At 45.4% G+C, this 14,088-nt stretch overlaps 1 protein-coding gene across 3 annotated transcripts in view; it reads right to left on the bottom strand.

The window, feature by feature from the left end:
* LINGO1 (leucine rich repeat and Ig domain containing 1) overlaps positions 1 to 14,088 on the bottom strand; it is a 355,709-nt gene that overhangs the window by 269,816 nt on the left and 71,805 nt on the right. For all 3 annotated transcript variants that reach the window (XM_075857774.1, XM_075857775.1, XM_075857773.1), the window contains exon 2: positions 62 to 116. The gene's annotated coding sequence lies outside the window, so the exon portion shown is untranslated. The remainder of the gene's footprint in view (positions 1 to 61; positions 117 to 14,088) is intronic.

The following is a 14,088-nucleotide window of genomic DNA, read 5'->3' on the forward strand; positions in this document are numbered from 1 at the left end:
ATGACTCCACTTTAAGTTTATGTACATATTTCTGCATGTAGCTTAATAGAAAACATCTTACCTGCCAAGTTAAGGGCTCAGATCTGTGTCACTCACGCAGAATTCAGTTGTTCAATCTGCAATTTCAAATAAATTATTTATGGTTAATCCGTGGTTAAACAATTAAACTGAAGCTGCCAGGCTAGTGTGCAAAAATCTTGCAGTACAATGTTTTATAATATTTTAATTATACATCGTCATATCAATTACAGTGTACAACATTACAAAGTATTTTTTAATCCTTTTCTCACATTCACATGTATGCCCAGTTAATGCAAGAACCTACACAAAGAAAAACTATAACGGAAATATTCGTACCTCTTCTGTGTTTTGAACCCACACCTGGTTTTGGCTGTCAAATACTACTGCAAAATACTGACCAAAATTATTCCGTGTGAAAGTGGCTTCAAAGTGGAAACGTCGCAGTGGTGCTTGGTTGCCTTTAGGGTGTCACGGGCCCCATAGATAGTGAGTCTGTCATGGGGCCTGCAGAGGATGGTGTGAACACACTGTATCACCAGGGGATTTGACATGGAGCTGAACCTGCGGGTAGAGTCTAAGGGAAACACAGGTATTCACCCTTTAACCCCTTTACAGGGTCTGGACTTTGTTGCTGGGGAACCCCAGGTCGCTTCCCCCGAAGTTATCTCCCTTGGCGACAGTGGGCGTAAACAGGTGGGGTACAGAAACAGCAGAGTGTATGCAATGCCAGATAAAGTAAAATGTCAGGGAAGGCGGCAGAGGTTCGTCACGGGTCATAAGCAATAGTTCAGGGCAAGCGACGGGAAAGGATAGTCAAAAGGTACAAGCTGAGGTCAATTGCATGAAATCCAACAAAGTTTAATACAGGGTATCACTAGTACACTAGGATGAACCTAATTGCTCAGGCAATGGTGGACAGAGCGAGGTTGCTTTTATATCCTAGAAAAACTGAGGCGATGGCCCTTTAAAATCAGGGAAAGTCATCACGCGCACTAGGAAGTGCATGAGACAGAGGACGAGAACGGCGGCGAACAGCAGAGTGGGAGGCAGGAACATGGCATTGGCCAGGAGCCAAAGGACGCCAAGGAGAGGTAAGTATACAGCAATGGGTAGTAGTGGGATCGGCTGCGGCCATTACATAGGGTACCTGCACACTATGGGGTTTCTACAGCTGCTGTAATTTAGCACAGGTGCCTAAAGTTTTACTCTAGTGAATAGGAATTTATAAAATCCCATTCAGATGCGGCTCTCTGTAGAACTATTTCCACAGTGTGTGCAAGTTCTCAATTCTAGCATTATGATCAGTGTCTGCAGTTTAGCTATAACGTCTACTGTAGGCTAAAAGAGTCAGAAATCAACCTCCTCTGCCATTTCTTCTGCTCGTTCCTTGCATCTGTCTCTTTACCACTGTACACGGCAGCTCTGCTTATTCAGATTGGCTCCAATGTATAAGCAGAAGCCCACGGTTACATCACTCCCCACAACCTCCATGTACTCCATTAAAACAAGGATATAATGACTATACGCTACGAGAAACTAAGTCATCCCAACCCCCAGCCAGCCCGGGTTCCATGATCAGTGTAGAGGAATATTGTAGAGAATACATTGCAAATATGTCCATCTTGGTTTTTTTTTAACTTTGACCTATAAGATAAAAGCCTTTTATTGTTCCTTAATATAATATTAACGTATATTAGCTAAATAATATGGTCATAAGTTCAGTCTTTCAGAATTTCTAGCTGTGGTGACTCATGTAAGTGATGTGACCATGGCAGGGAAAAATGGCAATAGTAAAGGAAAAAATCAGCCATCTATAAATAAGAATTCACCATTTCCATTTATAATAGCATGAGGATGAGTTTACAGTTCGTAAAGTGAATCACCTCTTTCTAAACGGATGCACTGAATGCTTCTTGTTATTAGCAGAGGCCTAGGTATAAAATAATCAGACACATGCATGTATGTAATAAAAAAAAAAACAACATAATAAAGGTAAGCAATGCACTTCTGTTAAATATGTTTAAACATAGAATTTGTCAGTAAGTGCTCAGAAAAAGACAAACTATATACATGCAATACGTAGATCGAGAGAAAGTACGGTAAGTTACGCTTCACTCATTTCACCAAATTTTCATAACTCGTTGTTATTTCCATCTCTCAAACACTGCTCATTTTTTCACCTTAAACTAACTAGTTACATTTTTTTCATTTGAGAAGTGTCAAAATAGGCTAAAAAAAAAGAAAAGCCTTAAAATGTGGCAAAATGATTAAAGAGGATCTGTCATGTGACAGACCACATTTATATAAAGACATCTACTAGATGCCGTAATAAAACCTGACACACTTCCAAAAGTGAGCGTATGCACCGAGTCCCTCTAAACCAGGGGTGGGGAATGTCCGTCCGGCGAGATCATTTTGTCCGACCCAACCTCACTCAGGCCGTGCTGCTGCCGCGTTATTTGCTACTTGGCACTGTCCTCCCTACTCACTCACATTTAGGAGCAGAAGAAGGGCGGACGGAGCCAAGTATGGCGTGGCGGTCTGAGTGAGGTCAGTGCGTGTCGGTCCAGGACTGGAACACTCCCATCACCTACCTGAGTCAGTGACGTGAGATCAGGTGACAGGTCAGGTGACCTGGACTGGTCCACTCCTGTCACAGCATGCTCCGACCTCACTCTGACCACCGTGTCATTCCCCCCTTGGCTCCATCCACCCTACACACTCACATTTAGGAGCAGGAGAAGGGCGGACGAAGTGAGGTCGATGCGTGCCGGCCCAAGACTGGAATATTCTGGTCACCTGACCTGTGTCAGTGACGTGAGGTCAGGTGACTGGACTGATCCACTCCTGAACTGGCACGCACTGACCTCTTCACTCAGACCGCCGTGAATGACAGTACTTGGCTCCATCTGCCCTCCTCCTGCTCCTGGCCTAAAATTTAGAAACTTAGCTGAGGCCTAAATGTAGAAATTTAGCTGTAGTGTAGACATAGGATAGGACCTGTCCTAAAAGATTGAAATGAGGTCAGGCGACTTAAAGGTTTTTTTTTCCATCAAGGACATTAATGATATATCCACAGGATATGTCATACATGCTAGATAGATGCGGGTCCCACCTCTGGGACCCGCAATTATCTCTAGAACGGGGCCCCCTAAACCCTGTTCTACCTCTTTGTGCTCCGGCTGACTCGTGTGATTTTCGACCACGAAGAAGAAAACAGCGTAGTTCACTGAGCTAGGCTGTTTCCGTAAGTCCCATAGAACTGAATAGTTTTTACGGAAACAGCGTAGCTCGCATGCTACGCTGCTTCCATAAGTGCCATTCACTACTATGTTTTCTTCTTCATGGTCCGAAATCAGCCGGAACACAAGAGAGGTAGAATGGTGTTTAGGGGGCCCCGTTCTAGAGATAGGTGCGGGTCCCAGAGGTGGGACCCACATCTATCTGACATGGATATGGATATGTCATAAATATCTCTGATGGGAAAACCCCTTTAAGTAAGTAAGTCGGAACAACTTACTGCTGCGAGTTCTTTTCAAAACTTACTATTGCAAAGAGTCGACTGCTCCAGACTGACGCATCATCAATACCAGCGAACATCACGCGCCTCACCAAAGAGAAGCAGTTCCAGCCATCGCATTAGGGGTGAGTTAATTAAATGCTTGACCATTTATAGCAGGCTAATTTTTAAGTTGATAATTTTGTATGGCCACGAATGATGTTATAATTAGCCAAATGGCCCTTGGCAAAAAAAAAAATATTTCCCACCCCTGCCCTAAACGGACTGGCAGAGGGATATCATAAGGTCGCATCTAGAAGTCCTTATTGAAAGGTCTCATGTGGCATATAGTTACGTTTGATTTAACATTTTTATAAAATACAAAAATTGGTGATTTTTAATGTCATTACTTTTTGTTTTTTTTGCTTCCTAGTCCTGCTATAAAGTTCAGAAACAATAATATTAGAGGACTTTACAGAAAACCTTTCTCGTAAACGAATGTGTAGTGTATATTTACCCACTATTGTGTAAAAGGTAAATCTATACTACCACATTAATCAAATATGGCTTTAAATAGTATGATTTATTAAGTACTGACATTTGCATTTTGCAAGATATAGTCAGTTATGTAAATTTTGGCTGGAGTAGCAGAATACCTGGCTACTCTACACTGAGCTTATATATATATATATATATATATATATATATATATATATATATATATATATATATATATATATAAAAATAGAAATCTTGCAGCACTCCAAAATGTGAAAAATAAGTGGTTTATTCAGCCAACAAACAGCGACGTTTCTGTCCAACAATAGGACCTTTATCAAGCATGGTGACATACTGAGTAATAACGGTTTATAAAGAGCAAAAGAACATTTACATAATTACATGATTAAAATACAAATAAAGTGCAAGGTGCAAAAAATACAAAGTATTGTGTGTATGTATGGTATCAAATACAATCGAAACATTGATACATAAAGTGCAAGTGCAAATACAAATCTAATAAACAACAGTATCGCATAATAAATGTGCAACATTACGTGATTACAACATAATCATATATACAGCAGTTGTGTCAGAACTAATCGCGCTAGTTCCACTCACCAATCAGAGCTTCAGGACCTTCTTAATGCAAATCGCGTACAGGTTATGTATATAACAGCAATCAATACACAAAGCGTGGTATTGCAAAATGTGTGGGTGTGTGTATATGTTGCCGACATCCGGTTAGAAGACCGGAAGTCTTACGTCGCTATGCAACAGGATGCTTCAGGAGCGTAATGATGACAACGCATTCTCCGCTCCGAGCACCTCACTCGCAAAGCGTCCACCGTTGTCAGGCAACCACCAATCAAGAGGCTCTGTGTGATTAAAGAGGTAAGTGTTGTAGCGCAATCGCCGCTGGTATAGTGTATAGTCCCAACCAGGAAAAGGATCAAAACTTGATTTAAAATAAGCTCGTAGGGATAGTCAGTGCTGATATAGCGATATCCCTAGTGATTCTCATATGTTGACGGATAAAGAGCACCTACAGGTCCACACGCGGGTATGCGGTGATGTCAGCAGTCTCGTGCCATACAGTGATTTACTGCGGGCGGTGATGTGAATGTATGGCACGTCATCGCTGCAGCTAAGTAAACAGTAGGGGCCAGCTGGGTGAGTATTTGTTATGGTTTGTTTTTATCACATTTTCTACTGTCAGTCTAATTTTTTTAACTCCTGGAAAATCCCTTTGATTTAAGGGCTCGTGGCAATAAAAATGCTTTCCTTATCCCACAGGAAAGTATCCAATCTCGACCTTGGCGCTAAGTATACTATTCCTACATGGAGCCATTATATAGCCATATGTACCAATGACTCATGCACACAGCAATGCATGTATTAAGGACTCATAGGCAACCTCTGTGCTGTTGTATAGTGCCTCTGTAAGGTATTGCGTTCTCCTATGTAAAGTAATGCTTTTAGGGGAGCATACCACCGTAATATGGCATACGATAAAAAAAAAAATTACTTCTTGCAGGTTCTCATGGAATCTATGAGAAAAAAATCTTGGAATACATTGAAGCTCATTTGGACTAGAAATGATCTGGGCCCTAGAAGTAAAACTGTGTTAAACGTTAAAATGGATGTTAAAATGACCAGTCATCTGGAAATTCTTCTAGCCCTGGGGGTTATGGATTATCAGAGCTTTACTGTAGCGAGTGTAGTTTATATAAGCATGGAGTGGTATTTCAGCTATTTTAATGACATCATTACCATTTTGATCTCAGTCACTTCATTAGGTGAATATGCTATGCTGTGGTATTGGACTTGTCATCTGTTTTGTTTGAGGTAATGAAATTGTTGATTGACAGGTTTTTTTAACACCTCTGTCAGGAGTACTTTTAGGCTGTCCTCCCTGCGGAGGGTTACTTCCATCAGTTTTTTAGTCTAATAACAGAGACGTCAGCTATCAGAATACACACTTAAGTTATATCTTCCTCAAATAACCATTTTTGGAGAAGTAATTGACAGACTGTTTACAGAGGTATTACGATTTATCACACTACTTATATGATGTTATCATCACACAGGTAGAGATGTAAGCAGAATGTATCCTGATCTTCGCAGAGAGAGTCGAGACAGCTTTTGTTAATGATGGGAATTCAGTACAAAAAGAGAGAAAAAACATCCTTCCAGCATTCAAGAACATTCAGTATTTTAGCATAATCTTCACCTATAACAATTCAACATGTCAAATTACCTGACAGTTTATGCTGTACTCACGGATCGCTCTGATAAAATCGCATAAATAAGGAGGTGTTTTTGTCATAACACTTGTTCTCTTCCAATCACATCTCATCCCCACATTGTTTTATAAGCCCGGCCTTGATTGAAACGAGTCTGCCGGCTTGTTGGCAAAGTGTGACCTGGCAGGAAAGCTCATTTACTAAAGTGCATAAGTACTGCTCACATTCTTTTTTCCCATCACATGCATAAACCTGCTGCTTAAGGTAGGACTCATTGATAAAACTTGATATATGGATGATCTCATTTTGCAAGTTAGAATAAATATTGTAAATATTTTTCAGGATGCATTAGACCTTTTCAACCTTTTATGACATGTCAATTAATTGTCTGATTAATTGGTAGAACTATACTACACTGTAATGGCAGCCGTATTGGTCAGCACTCAATATTTCCAGAAATAGATATTAATTCAGGGACTTAGTGTAATGACGGGGGGTAGGGAAACGGACAAGTGAGCCCTAGTCTACCCGCCACTCTGTCCCTGCCTACTTGCAATGACCCGCCCTAGGCGACGGGGTACAACTGGGCGGCGGTCCCTGCGCTCAGTAAGTGCACGACAAACACGACAAACATACAAGGGAATACAAGCAAGGGAAAGGGGCAGTTGCCCACGGCAACACCGTGAGCAACCAGAGCGGTGAACGAGCCAAGTCAAGCCAGGAGTGTGCGAGGTACCAAACGAAGAGCAGAAGAGTAGTCAGTAAGCCAGGGTCTGTATGGAGCAGGATCAAAATAGAAGGAGCTGTAGCTGGGCCAGGAAACCACACGAAAAGAATCACAAGCACCGAGGGACAGGAAGGGCAGGCTTAAATAGACCGAGGGCGGGAGCTAGCTGAGTCTGGCCAGGTTGCGATAGGCTCTCCCACTCCTAAGCCTGCCAGCCTGAGTGGTGGAAGCTGGAGTCAGTCTCAGGGATGTAGATTCAGGTGCTGACTGATTAATTATGGGAGTTAACCCCGAAGCTGTGCCTGGCAGATCCTTTACAGTACCCCCCCTTTTATGAGGGGCCACCGGACCCTTTCTAAGTGGACCTGGCTTACTGGGGAAACGCAGGTGGAACCTCCTGACCAATACCCCAGCGTGAACATCCCGGGCGGGTACCCAAGTCCTCTCCTCGGGCCCGTATCCTCTCCAATGGACCAGGTACTGGAGGGAGCCTTGGACCATCTTGCTGTCCACAATCTTGGCCACCTCGAATTCCACCCCCTCAGGGTTGAGGACGGGAACAGGAGGTCTCCTCGAGGGAGCCAAGGATGGGGAGCAGCGTTTAAGGAGGGAGGCATGAAACACGTCGTGTATACGAAAAGACGGGGGTAACTCCAGCCGGAAGGAGACAGGATTGAGGACCTCAATGACCTTATACGGCCCAATAAACCGAGGAGCAAACTTCTTGGACGGAACCTTGAGACGCAAGTTCCTAGACGACAACCACATCAGATCCCTGACCATAAACAGGGGGTTAGCAGAACGTTTTCTATCAGCCTGAGTTTTTTGTACGCTCTGGGACGCCTCTAGGTTCTTCTGAACCTGGGCCCAGACTGTGCACAGTTCCCGATGAACGACCTCTACCTCGGGATTGTTGGAACTACCAGGTGAAACGGAGGAGAACCGTGGATTAAACCCAAAATTACAGAAAAAGGGGGAGACCCCTGACGAGTTACTGACCCGGTTATTAAGGGAAAATTCGGCGAGGGGAATGAATGAGACCCAATCATATTGACAGTCAGAGACAAAACACCTTAAATATTGTTCTAGAGATTGATTAGTCCTCTCAGTTTGGCCATTGGTTTCAGGATGGAAGGCAGAGGAGAAGGACAGATCAATCTCCAACTTCATACAGAAGGCTCTCCAAAACAATGAAACAAATTGTACCCCTCTGTCCGAAACAATATTGACAGGGACCCCATGGAGACGCAGGATGTGTTTGACAAACAAGGTATCCAACGTCTTGGCGTTGGGTAGTTTCTTGAGGGGCACAAAGTGGCACATCTTACTGAAGCGGTCTACTACCACCCACACCACCGACTTGCCTTGAGATGGAGGCAAATCGGTGATAAAATCCATGGAGATATGTGTCCAAGGTCTCTGGGGAATGGGCAACGAACGCAGTAAGCCCGCTGGTCGGGACCTGGGAGTCTTGGACCTAGCACAAACCTCACAAGCGGCGACGTAGGCCTTAACGTCTTTAGGCAACCCAGGCCACCAATAGTTTCTAGTAATGAGGTGTTTGGTACCCAGGATGCCTGGATGACCAGATAGTGCGGAGTCATGATTTTCCCTAAGTACCCTTAGCCGGAATTGCAGGGGAACAAACAGCTTGTTCTCAGGAAGGTTCCCGCGAGCCGAACCTTGATCAGCAGCAATTTCAGAGACTAAATCAGAATCGATCGAGGAAATGATTATACCTGGAGGCAAAATACAAGCAGGATCTTCCTCCGAAGGAGGGCTGGCCATGAAGCTACGCGACAGTGCATCAGCCTTAATATTTTTAGACCCAGCCCTATAGGTAACCAAAAAATTGAATCTGGTAAAAAATAACGCCCATCGAGCTTGTCTCGGGTTTAGCCTCCGGGCAGATTCTAGGAAAACCAGATTCTTGTGGTCGGTAAGGACCGTTACCTGGTGCCTAGCCCCCTCCAGGAAGTGGCGCCACTCTTCAAATGCCCATTTAATGGCTAAGAGTTCGCGGTTGCCAATATCATAGTTACTCTCAGTTGGCGAAAACTTCCTGGAGAAGTAGGCACAGGGGCGGAGATGGGTGAGGGACCTGGTACCCTGGGACAAGACAGCCCCCACTCCCACCTCAGATGCGTCAACTTCCACGATAAATGGCTCCATTTGGTTGGGCTGAACCAGCACCGGGGCCGAGATAAAGCACTTCTTAAGGACCTCAAAAGCCTGGACAGCCTCAGGAGGCCAGTGGAGGAGATCAGCTCCTTTGCGAGTGAGGTCCGTAAGAGGCTTAGCGATGACCGAGAAGTTAGCAATAAATCTCCTGTAATAATTAGCGAACCCCAAAAAACACTGTAACGCCTTCAGGGAGGCAGGTTGGACCCATTCCGCCACAGCCTGAACCTTGGCGGGGTCCATGCGGAATTCATGAGGAGTGAGGATTTGACCCAAAAATGGTATTTCCTGTACCCCAAACACACATTTTTCGGTTTTGGCAAACAGTTTGTTTTCCCGAAGGACCTGGAGCACCTTCCTGACATGCTCAATGTGGGAGGACCAGTCCTTGGAAAACACCAGTATGTCATCAAGGTGCACTACAAGAAATATCCCCAGATAATTTCTCAAAATCTCATTTATGAAATTCTGGAAGACCGCAGGGGCATTACACAACCCAAAGGGCATGACGAGGTATTCGAAATGGCCTTCGGGCGTGTTAAACGCAGTCTTCCACTCATCCCCCTCTTTGATGCGGATAAGGTTATACGCCCCCCGTAGATCCAACTTAGAGAACCATTGGGCCCCCTGAACCTGATTGAAGAGATCAGGAATCAAAGGAAGGGGATACTGGTTCCTTACCGTGACCTTATTCAGGCTACGGTAGTCAATGCATGGCCTAAGACCACCATCCTTCTTCCCTACGAAGAAGAAGCCAGCACCTACCGGAGAAGTACAGGGATGAATGTAACCCTTGGCCAGGCATTCCTGGATATACTCTCTCATGGCTTCACGTTCGGGACAAGAAAGATTAAATATCCTACCCTTAGGAAGCTTAGCTCCTGGTACCAATTCGATAGCGCAATCATATTCTCTATGAGGAGGTAACACTTCGGAGGCCTCCTTAGAGAAAACATCAGCGAAGTCCTGAACAAACTCGGGTAGCGTGTTCGCCTCCTCAGGGGGAGAAATAGAATTAACAGAAAAACATGACGTAAAACATTCATTACCCCATTTGGTTAGCTCCCCAGTATTCCAGTCAAACGTGGGATTATGCAACTGCAACCAGGGAAGGCCTAGAACCAAATCGTACGATAATCCCTGCATCAACAGTACAGAGCACTGCTCCAAATGTATGGAGTCAACAAGGAGTTCAAATACAGGGGTATGCTGTGTAAAATAACCATTAGCAAGAGGAGTGGAGTCGATACCCACTACCGGGACAGGTTTAGGCAAATCAATCAGAGGTATAGCAAGAGACATAGCAAATTCCACAGACATGATATTAGTAGAGGACCCTGAATCCACGAAGGCACTGCCGGTAGCAGACCTACCACCAAAAGAGACCTGAAAGGGAAGCAAGATCTTAGTACGTTTCCTATTTACGGGAAATACCTGTGCGCCCAAGTGACCTCCCCGATGATCACTTAGGCACGGAAGTTCTCTGGCTGCATTCTTACGCTTAGGACAGTTGTTCACTTGATGCTTGTCATCCCCACAGTAGAAGCAGAGACCATTCTTGCTGCGGAATTCTCTACGTTGTTGGGGGGACACGGAGGCCCCAAGTTGCATAGGTATCTCTGAGTCTTTTGTGGAGGAACGAAGCAACGGAACTTCGGGAGGCATCATCGGGGAGTCGGAGGAGAAAACACATAAACGTTCACGTTGTCGTTCCCTGAGACGTCGGTCAAGTCGTACCGCTAAAGCCATAACCTGGTCTAGGGAGTCAGAAGAGGGATAGCTAACTAGCAGGTCTTTCAGGGCATTCGACAGACCCAACCTAAACTGGCACCTTAAGGCCGGGTCATTCCACCGAGAAGCTACGCACCACTTCCTAAAGTCAGAACAATACTCCTCAACAGGTCTCTTACCCTGACGTAAGGTCACCAGCTGACTCTCGGCAAAGGCAGTCCTGTCAGTCTCGTCATAAATAAGTCCGAGAGCAGAAAAGAAACAATCAACGGAGGAAAGTTCAGGGGCGTCAGGAGCCAAGGAGAAGGCCCACTCTTGGGGCCCTTCCTGGAGCCGGGACATAATTATACCCACCCGCTGGCTCTCAGAACCTGAGGAATGAGGCTTTAAACGAAAGTAAAGCCTACAACTCTCCCGAAAGGAGAGAAAAGCCCTCCGGTCCCCTGAGAACCGGTCGGGCAACTTGAGGTGGGGTTCAAGAGGTGAGGTGAGGGGGAACTACCAAGGTAGCATCAGGCTGGTTGACCCTCTGAGCCAGGGCCTGGACCTGTAGGGAGAGACCCTGCATTTGCTGAGCCAGGGTCTCACGTGGGTCCATAGTGGTGTCAGGAACCAGGGTAGACTAGGTATGGGCTTGTGATTATGTAATGACGGGGGGGTAGGGAAACGGACAAGTGAGCCCTAGTCTACCCGCCACTCTGTCCCTGCCTACTTGCAATGACCCGCCCTAGGCGACGGGGTACAACTGGGCGGCGGTCCCTGCGCTCAGTAAGTGCACGACAAACATACAAGGGAATACAAGCAAGGGAAAGGGGCAGTTGCCCACGGCAACACCGTGAGCAACCAGAGTGGTGAACGAGCCGAGTCAAGCCAGGAGTGTGCGAGGTACCAAACGAAGAGCAGAAGAGTAGTCAGTAAGCCAGGGTCTGTATGGAGCAGGATCAAAATAGGAGCTTAAATAGACCGAGGGCGGGAGCTAGCTGAGTCTGGCCAGGTTGCGATAGGCTCTCCCACTCCTAAGCCTGCCAGCCTGAGTGGTGGAAGCTGGAGTCAGTCTCGGGGATGTAGATTCAGGTGCTGACTGATTAATTATGGGAGTTAACCCCGAAGCTGTGCCTGGCAGATCCTATACACTTAGGCTATATGCACATGATCATTATTTTCGGCAGTGAGCTATCCATTTTTTTTATCAGATAGCACACTGACCCATTCATTTCTATGGCCCCATGCACACTACCATGTTTTTCACGGATCCGTGTTAGCGCCGTGGGACCGGGCCACAAAACTCAAAGCAGGTCCTATTCTTGTCCTTGTTTGTGGCTCGGTTGCGTCCATTCAAGTCTATGGCAACGTGAAAGCCACTGGCGGCACACGGATGCCATTGTGCTGTGTGCTATCCTTTTGCTGTCCATGTTTTGTGGATGAGTTGCTAGGCGATGGGAAATCACCATTCAGCAAAGTTCTGAGGCCTGCACCACACAGAAGAGCCTGCTGGAAATGGCAAAAATGCAATAAAAAAAATGGTGCCAGAGAGATCCTGTGACAATGTCAGGAGGTTTTTGCGGATCCGTGAATACGAGTGACATAAGTTGCGTCTTTTTGGCGCAAATCATTTCAGACACATTTATCAATGAAATGCATCAAAAAGAACAGATGTTTGTAACTTGGTCAACAAGGGGACGTGGCTTAGCAGGAAAAAAGACGTGATTTGTGTTGCGCCACATTGCGCAAAAATTGTGGCACAAAAAAATTGCTATAATGTAAGCTAACCAAAAGGTGTTATAAAGTTAGACAGAAATGTCTAAATGTGCACCAAATTTATCATCCAGCATGAGCCACTGTGATTAATTTGGTGCATCTTATCCAGGGGTCTTTGGCACGCAACCCCTGAAGCTGTCATCTGTGGCCCGCGGGACACAGAGTCGCTAGTATAAGCTCTGCTCCGTTACTCTGTGGAATCCCCTGACATCACTGTCTATATATGGACACGCGATGACTGGGTTTCCCCAGAGCCGGAGTCCCGGGCAGAGCGCTACTATAGGCTCTGCTCCAGGACTCTGTGGAATCCCCTGACATTGCTGTCCATATATGGACACGCGATGCCTGGGGCTTCCCCAGAGCCGGAGTCCTGGACAGAGCGCTAGTAGAGGCTCTGCTCCGGGACACTGTGGAATCTCCTGACATCGCTGTCCATATATGGACAGCGTTGTCTGGGGCTTCCCCAGAGCCGGTCCCAGGAGAGAACGCTAGCATAGGCTCTGCACCAGGACTCTGTGGAATCCCCTGACATCGCTGTCCATATATGGACAGCGATGTCTAGGGCTTCCCCAGAGCTGGAGTCCCGGGCAGAGCGCTAGTATAGGCTCTGCTCCGGGGCACTGGGGAAGCCTCTGACAATCTCAGGAGTTTTTTTGCGGATCCGTGAATACGGGTGACATAAGTTGCATCTTTTTGGCGCAAAATCATTTCAGACACATTTATCAATGAAATGCATCAATAAGACCAGATGTTTGGAACTTGGCTAACAAGGGGACGTGGCTTAGCAGGAAATATGACGTGATCATTTGTGTTGCGCCTCATTACGCAAAAATTGTGGCGCAAAAAAAGTGCTTTAATGTAAGCTAACCAATAGGTGGTATAATGTTAGACAGAAATGTCTCAATGTGCGCCAAATCTATCTTCCAGCATGAGCCACTGTGATGAATTCGGTGCATCTTATCCAGGGGTCTCAAGCACGAGGCCCCTGAGGCTGTCATCTGCGGCCCGTGAGACACAGAGTCGTTAGTATAAGCTCTGCTCCGGGACTCTGTGGAATCACCTGACAATGCGATGACTGGGCTTCCCCAGAGCCAGAGTCCTGGGCAGAGCGCTAGTATAGGCACTGTGGCAGCATCTGCAGAGGGCACTGTTGTAGCATCAGCAGAGAGCACTGTGGCAGCATCTATAGTAATGTAGTATTGTTATAGTGATGTGGTATTGTTATAGTAATGTAGTATTATTATAGTAATGTAGTATTGTTATAGTAATGTGGTATTATTATTATTATAGTAATGTACTATTGTTATAGTAATGTAGTATTATTATTATTATAGTAATGTAGTATTGTTATAGTAATGTAGTATTTTTTATAGTAATGTAGTATTATAATAGTAATATAGTATTGTAATAGTAATGTATTATTAATA

The sequence above is a fragment of the Rhinoderma darwinii genome, chromosome 3, assembly GCF_050947455.1.
Source record: "Rhinoderma darwinii isolate aRhiDar2 chromosome 3, aRhiDar2.hap1, whole genome shotgun sequence".
Taxonomy (NCBI): domain Eukaryota; kingdom Metazoa; phylum Chordata; class Amphibia; order Anura; family Rhinodermatidae; genus Rhinoderma; species Rhinoderma darwinii.